Below are 13,014 nucleotides of genomic sequence, written 5' to 3' on the forward strand. Positions count from 1 at the left end.
TTTCCAATATTATATCTGGAATAAGAAAATATGTTTCTTAGCTTTATATTTCTTGTTTTAATGAACCTTACTAATTATTGTTAGATTATATGCTTTTTAAAGTTAAACCTTTGATGTAAACTTTTGAAATAATTCTACTGGTAAAAAAAAAGACCTTAAAAGGTTCTAATCAAAAGTGCAAACTTAAATGTAATATGAATAATAATTTTGACATGGCCAGAAAACAATCACCTTGTATAATTTTGCTCAATTTAAATTAAAATTCATTTAGAATTAAAAAGCATATTTTTAGCTGTTTTAGATTTCTAATTTCAAAAATCAAATTTTAATTTAATTTAAAATATCTCCTAATTTTGCACCTATTAACACCTATTACCTAATTAAAGGAAATTGTATGTTGTTTCAAGGATGATTAAACATTTATTTATCTAATTTAGCACCTTTCCAAAGCTCAAGGACACTACAGTGTAGAAGATGAATAGGTTTTCTTCCTCTGGATAAATCTAAAAATAGCTATGTTTTTAGGGTGTTACGGAAAATTTACTTTATTATGTATATTTGCAATTCAAAAGCATTTTTGTTTTTCCTTGAAGGCATGAAATGGTTCCTAAATTTTAAAATGCATATTCATAAAACATATGACCTTCACTGTTGAAATAATAATACTGGTAAAAAAAAATTACTTCAAAAGGTTCACAATTAAATGCACATGAACCTGAATAGTGTTCACCATTAATTTGATAGAATTTATTCTGAATATACCAATATCTTTTTTATCAAATTTAAAATAACGTTTAATTAAAGATACAATTTTACCTAAATGAATGTTTGCATTTTTAACTGGAAAACAGATGTGAAATACTGATTAAGACAAATACTCTTTAAATCTGTTAAAAGACGCGTATATCTTTCAGCAAGGACAAAGTTCTTGATAGACTGCTCATGCTGCATTGTGGAGGCATTACGACTCGCCTAGAGCAGATATACCCCAGCTTTAGGCTAAAGCCAGGACATCCTGACAGCACTGCAGCTGAGAGAGAGTGTGCGCGCTTGAGCATTCATGCATTGGGCTAATGGTATGTTGGGTGTAAATCATAGCGGCCCTGGTTGCGGGCACGTGCGCTCTGGGATGTGTGCTGCAGTGGAGGCATCCCCCTCAGCTCAGAACGTAGCTCATTTGTCAAATTGCCTGCAGGACTTAAATGCTGCATTGCTGCTGAGAGAGAGGCAATCAGCTTTTCTTCATGGTTGGGGGTGGAGGAGCACAGGAAGGCCTGGGGCAGCATGCTTTCAGCAGTCTCCTTGCTTGTAAAATGTGCAGTAGACACAAAATTGGTGGCAGTCGTGTGAAGGTCACAGCCAAGTACAAAGTACTAAATTGCATAATTCCTGCTGTAGATTTGCTCGTCTTATATGTCTCTTGTTCGCTCTTTCCTTCTTTCTTTTTGTTTCTTCATTCCAGTCTTCTTTCCTTCTTTTATCTTCCCTTCTTCCTTTCACACGATGAAGTTTTTTTTTCTTTTTAACTATGCCTTTCTTATCTCTTTTCATCTCTTTATGCTCATGTCAGTAGAAGGCTCGTTTTAAGTGTATCTTTAGTACGGCTGCCAGGAAGGATTAGTTTAAGAGCAGATCTGTGGATCTGTCCCAGGTGCGAGTGTGCTGATCAGCTTTGGTGTTTTCTCTCTACAGCAGCTGGAGCAGGTGCCAAGTGTGCAGTACATACACAGTCCTGTCAAAGAAATCTCTGCAACCTATGACGATGAGCAATAATTCGTTTTTCTGCATCTGTTTAAATCTAAAAATAGCAATGTTGTTGTGAAAATGGACTTTATAGGCTATTTGCACGTTTACTTGATAACATACAATTGTTAAATTTTTTTTATAATGTACGTATACATACACACACACATATATACTGTATATATATACATACATATATATATATATATATATATATATATAAATACATATTTACGTACATATATATATATATATATATATATATATATATATATATATATATATATATATATATAAATACATATTAGGGCTGACAACCGATTAATCGTGATTGATCACATCCAAAATAAAAGTTTGTGCTCACATTATATATGTGGGTGCACTGTGTATAATTATATATATATATATATATATATATATATAAATACACACACATGCTTGTATATATTTAAGAAATATTTTCATGTATATACTGTATATAGATTTATATAATTTGTTTTATATATAAATATAAATATTTTATATATATATTTTTTTTTCTTAAATACACATGCCTATATATATATATACAAAATAATTATACACAGTGCACCCACATATATTATGTAAACACAAACTTTTATTTTGAATGCAATTAATCGCGATTAATCATTTGACAACCCTAATATATATATATATATATATATATATATATATATATATATATATATATATATATAACACACGTGTGTGACCTTCATTGTTGAAATAATACTACTGGTAAAAAATTACCTTTATAGAAGGTAAAAAAAAACAAAGTGTACAATTAAATGAACAATGAACCTGAATAGTAAATTTTCAGATTAAAAACTAAGGAGGTATGTGATGACACAAAATAAAATAAACATGTGGATGTCGAGATAAAATAATCAAAGTAAAAGTTAAAATGTGCTCAGTGTTCATAGTGATATGATGTATTAATCATATTGGCATTAGCCGATCCCTTTAGTCCTTTAATGAACTTCCTAATTGTTCTCAGGATAATCATTGTATCAGTATTTGCCGTCATTGCGTTAAATTGCTTCTTTATATTCTCAGCCAGCTTTCAACAGGGAGATATAAAGTCAAAATTAACACTGGTAACAGAACTGCAGCTTTAAGTCACCGACATGCCTTGTGTGTAAAGGTCCATCGACCATTTAGTGTACACGACCATTCTTGCATACAGATTAGCTTGTTGATTCCAGATAATCATTCTAATATGGGTGTGGGGTATAGATAATTGGAACAGCATTATTTAATTAATGTGATTATTAATATAATGATATATGTATCAAATAAAGTCTATCATTAATGAAAGATTTGTATGACTTTCCTCAGCACTAATCTGATTATTTTTCTGTAAAAAAATATTTCAAGATAAAATTAGTAAATATAATGGTTTCAATTAAAAGTAAAATGCATTTTTCAAAATATACATCTAAATGAATGTAAACACTGTCAGTACCTTGGGAAATACTTCAGATGCTCCTTGGATTGTGACTAGCCCATTTAATTTAGAAATTCAAATGTAGCCTACTTACTGTGGCACATTTATGCAAATACATTCTCTGCAGGTCATATCGGGCAATACCGTACTGTCCCTTTAAGCATTGTACTGCAAAATGTTCTCCCTTGATATGTTCCGCAAAGCAGCAGAACTGTCCTGAGCTTCCTTTTGCTGGAGAAAGACGGGATATCTAAAGGAGCAATTTTTTGCTGCGTGCCCTTGAAATCTTTTGAATCTCTCATTTTATAAACGCATATTAAACTCATGACACAAGCACCTTTAATGTGGATTACGCATTATTATAATGGCATTATGATTGCATTTGACCTGCCCTGTGATATGTGACAAGGTTCATCTCTGCAAAGCTGCATCAGCTCAGACCCCTAGAGCATCGGCCCCTTTAATAAAGGTCGAAAGGGCCCTTCCAAATGCTCTTACCATCTCACGCAGCTCTCAGAGATTAATGATGCCAATCACTCAGGATGTTAGTTTTTTACTCGCACAAAAAGAATGTTACTTACAAGATGATTTTCCTCCCCTATATTAGTGAATACAAATTTATTTTAAGTGTGGTTGACTTTATGTTGGGACATACGTACAGAAAATGTACATTCAAGCAATTACAAATAAAGAACAGGCCTATATTATGAGGCCTATAACTACAATTTTTTCAGTATCATTTCTGAAGGGCTTTTTTAATGTAATGCTAATTTAATATTTTTTTATGTTTAATTAATTATTTCATACCTAACAGCAGATCAGTACTGTTCTTATGGTTCATTGCCTGTATACTTGAGGTAATCTGGCAGAGGCCTATTGAATGCCTCTGCTTCTCCACTTCTGTCCTGTAGAGGGAGTGATAATGTTGGATGACTCTGATCATGAGTGATTGCACAGGATGGTTGTGATGCTGTTCTCCTTAGCTCAGCAAGTATTTAATAATCACAGTCATTCATGCATTTCTCTGAATTACGTGTATACATGCATTTATATTGCAGCAATGCATACATCAAGCTGCATTTTACGTGTGTTACACTCCCTCCCCAATACATATGTAGATATTCTGACTGCACTGAAAGTGCTGAAATGCAATTAACTGAGAAAAGATGCTGCTGAGGCTGAATTAGCTAATGACTCTCTGCAAGACTCCATGAATACAGCAATCTGTTTGTCTTCATTTAACTCCCCTGCATTTAATATAGCTCATGTGTCAGGCTAATTCAGGCATGTAATATCAACTTTAGAAATCAATGTACTGCCTGATATTATGAGAGCTTTTAAATGACCCATGACTGCTTGTTTCATCGAGACCGAAAAGAGCACAAGAAACAAGTGGAATGCAGAATGTTTTGCTGTCAAAATTAAAAGCCCTCTTGACCCAGCACTCGAAAGTTATTTGCTCTGAACATTCCAAAATCGTGATTTTTTTTTAAAATCAGGGCTGTAAATGACTCAAGCTTTGACAGCTCATGGGGTCAAATGTAATTTTGTGGTATAAAGCAGACGTATACTTCAGTTCAGCCGCTGTGGGGGAGGCCGACCGTCATTAGGCCGTTAATCAAATGTGCCGACGACTGCAGGCAGCCATTCTTCACCGCACACATGACTCTGACACCACAACAATCCACTCCTCAACCACGGCAAATTAACATGGTCAGCGTCTCTCTGGACATTGAGATAGGGCACGTGTTTCAGACATCTTTGTCGCAGAGCGTCAGGCGATCCTTGGCTGGCATTTATGGAGTCAATGCACTTTTTGATTTAAAAATGAATTTTATTTCTTGGCATGAAGGAACATGGAACCTTTCTATTGCAGTTGTTTATAAATATTCTTTAGATTAGTAAAATGTTCCTCACACTAACACACTTTTTAATTGATCACTACTGAAAGTTGTTTGGGGAACCTAAAATGGTTCTTCTATGGTATCGCTATAAAAAATGTTTCATTTGTTAAAGGGATAGTTCACTTTGAAATTAATTTTTGATATGTTTTAGCTTACCTCATGTGCATCCAAGATGTCTTTGTTTCCACAGTATTTTCAATTTTGATATTTTTAGGTCAAACCGTTCTTGTCTGTCAGTCATATAATGGAGGTGAATGGGGTCCACCTCAAAGAGCATGCACAGAGAAGTCCAAATTAAACATGATTTATTGACTCGTAAATGTAAGTACACACTGACCTAAGACACACGAAAACGAACAGTATTTCTATAGCTTTTACCTCTTGTAACCACAGCCACGTTCAAGTGATCTGAGGGCGAGGGCGTTTCGGTCTGCACAAGCACCGTAAAGCGCCGGAAGTGATCTCTTGCGCGGTTGCGTAAAAAAAAAAAATCAATGTTGTCTGTTATTTCGATATATCGAAATCGTCTTCCATTGCAATTTCCTGTATATCTAAATATGTTTAGATCTTCACAGTGAAGGGTAACACTTCTGAAATCTCTGTGTAAACAATGAGTGAGGTACACGCGCAAATTGGACGTGACTGTGATTAAGAGGTAAAAACGATATAAATACTGTTCGTTTTCTCACACAGACCGCTCGTTTCGTGTCTTAGGCCATCAACGTGTACTTACATTTACGAGTCATTAAATCATGTTTAATTTGGACTTCTCTGTGCATGCTTTTTCAGGTGGACCCCATAGACCTCCATTATATGACTGACAGACAAGAACGGTTTGACCTAAAAATATCAAAATTGAAAATACTGTGGAAACAAAGACACCTACATCTAGGATGCCCTTGAGGTAAGCTAAAACATGTCAAAAATGAATTTTAAAGTGAACTATCCCTTTAACATTACTGCATTACCTAATACTAGTGAGCAATAATAAGCATAATTCAAAAAAATTTTTATATTCATATACCACGTGAGTGAGTGCCTTGGAGTATTTCCTCTACATAATATGTTAATATTCATTTTAGTTCACATTGATTTACTAATGTTAACAGATACAACTTTTGATCTTGTAAATGTATAGTAAATGTTGATATTGACATTAGCTGATTTTTAAGGATAATCAATTTAAATGTTTAAGTCATGTCCACTTAAATTACATTAAACTGACTTTAAAAAATGAGCTGAATCTTGTTGAAAATTACTTACCTTATTTGGATGAGTTAAATCAATGTAAAAACATGTTGTCATAACTTATTGATCATATAATTTTTACAGTTTAGAAGTATTGTTCAAGTTGTTATGTAGTAACTAATATTATCAAATTAAGCTTTTTAAAGTGTTACCAAAAAATTGTATCAGTTATCAGTTTTCAGAATTCTAATATCATAAGATTATTCAGTTTTACGTCTTTTTAAAATATTTTTAACTCTAATTTGCTCATCTGTGTGTTTAAGGTTAGAGGTTAGTTGTTCTGTTGTGGTCCTATAGGCTTAGAGAGAGATCTGGCCTGCTTTAAAAAAAATGAGGTCAGCTGAGAGGTACAGGCTCGTTGAATTCTGCTCTCTGTCAGTTAGTTAATCTGTTCAGCTGGTTGTGAGAGGTAGGGATGGGATGAATGAGAGAGGCAGAGGGGCTGCAGCTATACTCTTCTGGAGGACAGCTGGCTCTGTCAGACCAAAGTGGGAGCTGCAATTGTAGACAGATGGTTTTTCGGTTACAACTTCCAATCAGAGTTTGAGATCTGAAGATTAAAGGGTTAATTCACCAAAAAATGAAAATTATGTCATTAATGACTCACCGTCATGTCGTTCCAAGCCCGTAAAACGACATCTCTTTTCTTCCGGTCAAAAACTATTACTAGAGTTTTGGTTCATCTTGGTTCGCAGGAGGCTCATATAAATATGGGGTAATTCCTTTCGGAAAATTTGACTGCTCATGCTCGTTCTCATCGTCAGGTTCGTCAAAAATTCCTCATGAATTTCCCACGTTTTCGAGGGGGGAGGGAAGGGTAACGTATTTGATTGCAACAGATAAATCACACAACAATATTACATACAAAAAAAAAATTATTTCATGACAACTTTAAGACTGGAGTAATGATGCTGAAAATTTAGCTCTGCCATCACAGGGATAAATTACATTTCAAAATATATTTTCATACTTTTTTGAATTATTAATCACAGCTTGATTGAAAATGATGGACATGATTGATTTCTTCACACATCTACATCTAATGCATAAGCTTACTGACACTGTCTCTTCCTTGGAAGAAAAGTATTTTGATTTTGACTAAAATCTTCATTAGTCAAACTTTGTTTAAATCATCCTGAAGTATCAGTGCATGCAGTGTACACCTGGCTATGAACAGTTTTCGCATGCTGGCTGGTGATGAAGCTGCTCCTGTGGGTATTCACGGCCAGCTATAATCCCAGAGCCATGCGGAGGCGGAAGGGGACACTCTGACAGCTGACTCAGAGCGTCAGGTGAGGCGAGGGGTAATGTGATCAGCCATGTAAAAGTGCCCTTCACTCATGTTTTATTTATCAATGGAGATGCCATTACCAAAATGCACTGCTCATGAAGGAGATGCTGGTGAAGGCATTTCTATCTGTGTCAAAGTCAGCACAGGATGCTCAGGGGAGAGACGCAGCGCACCAGCAGTGCTGAGGTGCATGTGGACAAACTAGTGGTTGCTCAATATGAGAGTTTGATGATGATCTCTGAGCATGGGTGGCTGAGGGCCGGATGGATGATGTACTATTATACACATATTTCAAATATTTCTTGTGAAATGCTTAGCAAATAGTTGGCTATGCAGTAAATGCAAGTGTTTAATGAATAAATGGTATTACATTAAATATGAAATAATCTAATAGGAAAACAAATTAATATTTAAACCTTATTTATTTAAACACGGATTGATTTACACAATATTTATCAAGAAATATTTTAAATAGAAACGTTAAAATGAACATATCAGCTGATATTTGCTAGTTAATGACTCATAAGAATGAAATTAAATTGAATTAAAAGGAGAAAAAATATTTACATATTATTTGCTATATACACTGTAAAAAAAAGTTACTGCCTTAAATTTTTTAAGTATAATCAACTTGAATGTTTAAGTCAATTCAACTTAAATTCAACTGATTTTAAAAATGAGTTGAATCTTGATGAGTTACATCAATGTAAAGCAACCATATGTTGTCATAAATTGTTGTCAAAATAGGCTAATTCCCTCAGAGTTAAATAGTTGAGTTTTACCGTTTTCGAATCCATTCAGCCGTTTTTCTGATATTTAGAAGAATATCTGTAACCAGGCAGTTTCTGGTCTCATTGACTACCTTAGTATATATTTTTTCCTACTATGGAGGTCAATGAGACCAGAAATGGTCTGGTTACTGATATTCTTCTAAATATCTGAAAATCGGCTGAATTGATTCAAAAACGGTAAAACTCAACTGTTTAACTCCGAGGGAGTTGAAAATGAGCCTATTTCCAAAAAAGTGGAATATCTCTTTAACACGATCAACGTCATCTTTAAAAAAATATTAATTCAAAAACATATTTTTCACAATATTTAAGACTTTATCAAGAAATGTTAAACTGCAAATGTCAAAATGGCCAAATATCAGCTGATAAACAAAAAACAAATAAATAATTACAGTTCAAATATTTCTCACTTTTATCTCTAAAAACAGTCATGAATGTTTGTATTGCGCACCTCTCATGTTACTGCCTCCATATGATGAATTGCTGATGTTATATTCCATATTTAAGTCGCTTTGGATAATAGCATCCGTTAATAGAAAAAATGTAAATGTAAAATATGAATCTATATCAGTCTATCACTTTTCTACAGTGGCATCAATAGATGCAATCATCCTGGTTTTCTGTCCATGATGAGTATCTTTTTTTTTTGTGATGAGACAGAGGAAAGTATAAACACCATAAATCATTTGAATGGCTCAGTGTGGAAGTGAAAGGTTTAGGATGTTTCATTAATACTTCCCAAAATATGATTTTTGAGTTTTTAGTGCCTAACCGATTTGGAAAACAAACTGAAATGTGCGCTAACAGCCACGCAGATGTGCGAGATCAGCACAGAGTTTGTGCTCGATCGCTTTCTATTCCACTGGGCAAACTCACACGTCACCAATCAATACAGTTATGATGACATCTGCCTTTTCTACAAAGCCCCCTCATCGGCTGCAAGCATGCTGCAGACATTTATATATTATCCAGAGGTCATGGTCTTATGAGCTCGGCCTTGACCAGTGCACTCCTGATCGGGTATTTCCGGTATTTCATCGAACAGGCGTAATTGTAGCTCACTGAGCTTTCTGCAGTAGTACTGTAGTAAAAGCTTTGGAACTCAAAGCGTTGTGCTTTACGGAATAAGAGCGGGAATGGGGGGAAAATCCACTGCAGGGTTGCAGCTCCAGCTTTGCTGATGCAAAGAGTTACGACTGATTTACTGTACACAGAGCGGGCCAGCCCTCTCAAACTGTTAGAAGTTACGGTAAAGTCGGGATTTAGAACGTATGGCGAGTGGAACATGACGCCTCAATCATCTTGATTGTCAAAACGCCTCGTGGTCCGTCGTCCAATATAATGTTGCACACCGCTGGTAATGTATCTCTCTAACTCCCAGACAGTTGACCTCCTGGTTGCAATAGAAGCAACGGTACACCTCAAACACCCCCAGATCTGGTTTCTCAAGATCCAGGTTTTCTATTTCAGTTTTTTTTTCATCACCATTGGTACAAACATTTTCTCACAGCCATCGTTTTTAAACCCACCTGACGAAATTGGCTATAGCCTCATTAGGCGGATTTGGGCCAGTGTCAGCAGCTAAGATGGATGGTGTCCGCACTGCACTACGAGCATAGCACACTTTAGTTTTAAAAAGGGTCACCAGTTTAATCCGAAGGAATTGAGTTACTTTCGATGCCCCCCCCCCCACCCCCATACACTACCTTTTTTTTAAGGAATGTCTTGACCAGCTGCTGCGGGGGAAGGAGATAGTGGGGGGTCGTGATAGTGGGAGTGCAGGGGGGTGGCGATGAGGCGCACACTGACCCTGGAGGTTGCATTCCCCTTTAAAAGTCACGGCACACTCGGATACGCAAGGCTCATGCAGGAGCTGCTGCGGCAGTGGGAGAACACTGCTGAGCTGTGCAGTTTGTACTGCCAGTGAGCGCGCAGAGAGGAGGAGGGGGAGCAAGAGATAGAAAGAGAGAGAGAGCAGGAGAATGAAGCAGGGAGAGAGAGCGAACAATGTCATTCCATTCAGCAGGCAATGCTGCAGTCAACTTTACAGCACCGGAGGAGAAGACACGGCTGCTTGTGCATCATCCCTGCTAGACTCAGAGAGGAGCGGAGGCTGAGTGAGTATGTGGAAGTTTGTCTTTCTCTATGGGGGTTGAGGACGGATGTTGAACTTTTAACCCAATCTCGGGGGGTCAGCTTTGTGGGATGTTTCTGTCTGATTGCAGAATTATCCACTCACCTGCTCTTAGGTCTTAAAGGACCCGTTTGCATTGACCTACATGATGAGCGGTCTTCTGCAGTCAGGCTATGACACTTCGGCAGTCATCTCCCTAAGCAATGCCGGCCGGTCTTACTGATAATCTTTGCACACGCAGTTGCATGCGGGATACCAGGAAGAGCACTTAGTTAGCACAGGGCGAAAAGACGCACGAGCTTGATTTAGGATCAGTGCCGGTATAAAAATGACGCCTGCAGGCATAAATAAAAGATGTAGGCCAGAGATATTCTGCTTCAGGGTGCTGCCATACTTTGCTGCACTTTGTTGTGTTGTGTAGCTTGAAGTACTGATGCTGCAGTTTGCCTTGCATCCAGAATGTCAGGAAGGGAAAGAGTTAAAGAACTTGCAGCAGATGGGAAAATGGAAGTAACGTTTTAGGACGGCCTAGGGAGGACAGAACGCAGTGTGCGAGCGTGTCAGCTAGCAACTGTCACCACCATAGACTCTTAGGGCACTCGGAATATTTTGACAGAACGGTTTTGGCTGGTGCCTAAGAGTCTCAGATACAACGTGTGTGTTTCACACTCTCTGTTGGACGGTGCTGCACTCTTACAAACCGTCCCGTCCGAGAACAAGAGAGAGTGACTTAAATAAAGCGGTGGGGGGGGACTCATAACTCTTTCACTGCAGGTCTTTTTCTGCTTCAGCTCACTCTCTACTCAACTGTAGATACTACCTGCATGCTTATACATGGGAAATATATTCTGTGTAGTGTATTGAAATCTGATGGGCTTATTTTTGTTTGTTGTAGTTTAACTACCTAGATTGAACTGTTAATGAGCGTGACGTTTGCGTTTATTCAATGTAGCGCTTTGAAATGTAAAGGGATTTTGTCATGACACTGTAGCGGACCGTGTAGGTTTCAGTTTGAACGTAGCGCTCGCTACCAGTACACAAACTCTGCGGTGATGAGTTCAACTCAGGTTACGCACATAACCCATCCATCCCAGCCGAACGTTGAAGAACGGCCGCGGTTGTGTATATTGCATGCTATAGGGCAGGATTAGATCTGTGTACAGCAGGAATGTGAGGAGTGATATATCACTGTCAGATCCGCTGCCTGACATCATTAGGAGAAACTGCAGTTTCTCATGGCGCTCACCAAAGGGGGGTGGGGGGAGGAGGTTGCTGCTGCTCAGCCAAAAAGCATATTGCCGCACTCACCTGATGTTCTTTAACACCCATCCTCCCATCTCCTCTTACTCTTCCTCCCCCATCTCTCCAGAGATCTGCTTTGAGATACAGAACGCACAAGCCTTACGATTTCACACGGCTACTTTTTCTTCATCAATGTTTCCTCGTGAAAAGTTACAGATTGAGAGTAAGAACAAGAGGGAGAGCGGATACCCTGCAGTGTCCTGCAGCACAGTTCCTGCAGTACTGCCAAGATGTGGCAGCAGCGAGAAAGACAGGCAGCTACGCTAGGTCACGTGGACGACAAGAGAGAGAGAAACGGAGAAAGCAAGTTAATAGAAGGATGGTACGGAAGTCTATTGCTCTTGTCTGGAGTTTGGCAGCCCAGATTGTGGATATGCCCTCCTGACAGAAAAAAAGATAGAACAGCTAGATTAGCCCTTTTACTCCACCACCTCCCCCACCGAATACCCCCCCCCCCCAACCCAATGGTGCATTGTCCCATACTACTGCTCTAGTTCCGATGATGTAATCAATGCAGCAAGCTTTGATCTTGCTGGAGTAAGGATTCCACACTTGCCCTCCAATCTCTCATAGTGTTGCAAGTAGATTTGCACAAGGCAGAAGTTTAGGGATTTCCTTTATTTCAACGCTTCGGAATTTAAAGCCATCCGCAAAGCAAAACTTCAGGTTCGTAAAGAGATTGTTTTTTTTTTATTACTCAAATGGTACAAGGGTCCAATGCAGCAGAGAGTAGGCCAGTGAGCGCGCCCGGCGTTATATTTGGCACCCTCTTAACGTCCACTGCAGCATCTGTGTCAAAAAGCCATCAGTCAGCTCTGACTGACACTACACGTGGTCTTAACCAATAGGAAATGTACATGTCAGAACAAAATGTTAGTTCAACCACCTCAGAGTGGGGTGAAATAATTAGAAGAGGGGTAAGTGAGAAGGGTGAAGGTGAGCTACAGGACGGCATGGAAACGCTGGCATTTGTGACTCTGCTCTTTTTATTGGTAAGGTCATCAGTCTTGGACTGCTGCAATCCAGTGAAGTGCAGTCCTAGTACTGTAACATACAGTGGACCAGACTGCAGAGAGAGAGAGAGAGAGGGAGAGAGAGAGAGAGAGAGAGAGGCCACAGAGTTACATCTACTG

This window comes from Pimephales promelas, chromosome 20 (assembly GCF_988280905.1).
Source record: "Pimephales promelas chromosome 20, fPimPro1.hap1.1, whole genome shotgun sequence".
NCBI classification, from domain to species: domain Eukaryota; kingdom Metazoa; phylum Chordata; class Actinopteri; order Cypriniformes; family Leuciscidae; genus Pimephales; species Pimephales promelas.